This window comes from Engraulis encrasicolus, chromosome 13 (assembly GCF_034702125.1).
Source record: "Engraulis encrasicolus isolate BLACKSEA-1 chromosome 13, IST_EnEncr_1.0, whole genome shotgun sequence".
Classification (NCBI taxonomy): domain Eukaryota; kingdom Metazoa; phylum Chordata; class Actinopteri; order Clupeiformes; family Engraulidae; genus Engraulis; species Engraulis encrasicolus.
This window is the reverse complement of record NC_085869.1, coordinates 300,166-302,996: the sequence shown is the minus strand read 5'-3', so window position 1 is coordinate 302,996 and position 2,831 is coordinate 300,166.

Sequence of the window (2,831 nt, the reverse complement as noted above, 5' to 3'; positions counted from 1 at the left end):
AGGGGGCGTACCTTCCATCAATTTTTTCTTCTTTATTTTTGTGCACAGACGCGTTTCGGCGTGTGCCTTCCTCTGTGTGCAACAGTGAAACAATGTGTAACCACACTTAAAATACCCACACCCGTTACTACACCCCATTATCTTCAGCCAATGTCATGGAACATCAAATTACTCCATCAGTCCATGCATCACAAACAATTCATTGGAAAAAAAACATTTCATACACAATCCAGAAAATATACATATATACAATAATCCAAATTGGTCGAAATTTACAGAAAACAGGTAAGAGACAATTCCTCATTCATCCCATTTGGTATGCAGGTGTTCAAGTTAAAAATATACCAGGCTTCTCGCTGGCGGAGGCGGTTCTCTCTATCACCTCCTCGTGGTGATCGTTTGACCATCTCTAAGCCCATGAATTTCAACATATTTGCGTCATGGCCTGCAGAATGAAAATGTCTTGCAACAGAGGATTTTTCATCATTTTTCCTTATTGCACATTCATGTTAAAAAATCCCGGTTTTCAACTGTCTCTTTGTTTTCCCCACATAAAGTAAACCACATGGGCATGTCAATAAATATACAATAAAAGTTGATAGACATGTGATTCTGCCCTTTACTTTGTATGTACTGCTTGTTTTTGGGTGTATAAATTCTTTTTCTATGAGCATAAAATTACACACTGCGCAGTTAAAACATTTGAAATTACCAGGTGAAATAGGAAAAGTGAAGGATGACTGGGTGGACGCGGGGAGGTATGAATGCCCTAGTTGATCTCTCAGGTTAGGTGGTCTTTTATAACAGTTACGTGGTGCATTCTGGAAAACATTGCCAATGGTTGGATCACTCCGTAAAATGTGCCAATGGCGGTGCACTATGTTTTTTAAGTCGTTAGAGATGGGCGGGGCGTTCAAATTTTGTCTAGTGCGTTTAGTCAATAGGTCAGTGCGCTCCAGATAGTTGTCTACCAGCGCGTCTGAGTATCCCCTATCACGGAACCTTTCACAGAGCTCTCCTGCTTGTTGGTCGAATCTCGTGTCATTGTTACATATCGTCGGCTTGCTACCAAAACCACCTAATTTGGTCGAAATTTTGCATAAACTTACTCCCCTACCACATCTGCATCACCCTGCCTTTCTGCCAGGGTCATTGATCAATCACAACAGTCACCAGAGTCAAAAATCTGTATGTATAAAGTCACACACTGCCTATGAGAAAATGATCCAGGGACGTAGCTATAGGGAGGACAAGGAGGGCATTTGCCTGTAGGCCTAGGGCCCTCCTGCAGGGGTAGGGGCCCTATTATGATCTTGGTAGGTGGTATGGGTGCCCTGTCTTTTCATCCTGTGGCCCTGTGCACAATTGTTCTGCCAATGTGAATGACTTGGGGAATTTGACTTAGCCTTTTTGATACAAGAAGCAGAGTTTTCTCTCTCTCTCTCTCTCTCTCTCTCTCTCTCTCTCTCTCTCTCTCTCTCTCTCTCTCTCTCCGAAAACCCCCAAATCAGACTTAGGCGGTTTTGGTAGCAAGCCGACGATATGATAGGAGAGACGTCCACCAAAGCATAGCTGCAAAAAACTTAATTGACGGTGGAATTTGTCAATGGCAAGGTGCGTCACAATTCGAAAAGATGGTGGAATTCGTCAAAGGCAGTCAATGAGTTAATTATCTTTGCATGAGAACTATGAGGCAGCCATGATCAAATGTTTTTGAATTGATCTTGCGATCAAAGTGTCTAGGGAATTAACCCTCCTGTTATCCTCAGATTTAGGTTACATCCGTGATCCTTGGGGTCATTTTGACCCCAGCCACTTAAATATCTACAAAATCAGTAGAAGCAAAAACTTTTGCACTGGTTTATGCCTCAGATATTCACTGTTGCTCTGTTTGGGACATAAAAGAGCCCTTTAGATAAGTCCTAGCACCCCCACACACAGCCCACACACCAAAAAAACCTTTCCATGACTAGGCGAAAATGTGCAACAACTGCCCAAAAGTTGCCTTGAATTAGTTTTGGCCCTCATCCACATCATACATATTGTTAGTTATCAGAGCCCTAAATAAAGCAAAATGTTCTGTTCTAAATAACTTATGTTCATGTATTTTACATAATCTAGACATATGGGAACATGTATTAGCAAAATATGGATGTTCCATATATGTTTAATACACTTAAAATAAACATGTACAGCACTTAGGGAAAACGTTTTTCTGGAAATTTCACTTTTTTCACATCGACCCCATATATTTAGGAAAAGTCATCAAAGATGAAGCAAAAGAATTATGTTAATGTATTTTTCAGACGTTAAACATTGAATGGGGTCAAATAGATCCCAAGGATAACAGGAGGGTTAAACCAATGCCTCATACCTACATGGTTTGGACAAAAGTATCAGCTAAGTGTAATATAATGTTGTCAGAAGGCATATCAACTCATAAAGACGGAACATAAAACGAAGAAAATCATGGGAAAGGTTGTTATATTTACAACTATATACAACCATAATAATTACTGTAACTGCCAATATCTGGGGTGCAACCTGGGCGACAACCAACAGGATGTTCATTATTTATTTGGTGATAATAAAATGTACTCACAATGTTGCATTACTGATACAGTAATTACACACATACAAATTGTAATGCCAACCAGTGTCTTCCTCCAAATGAATCTCAACAAATACATTTTCTGTCTAAAAAATCATTTCATTTCATTGTTGATTATATTAGCAACCCCTGCAGATATGTTTCTGTGCTAAAGAAGGTAACAATTCAACCTTCCCAGAACCAACAGTTCCATTTGGTGTAATATTACTAACATTTTTAG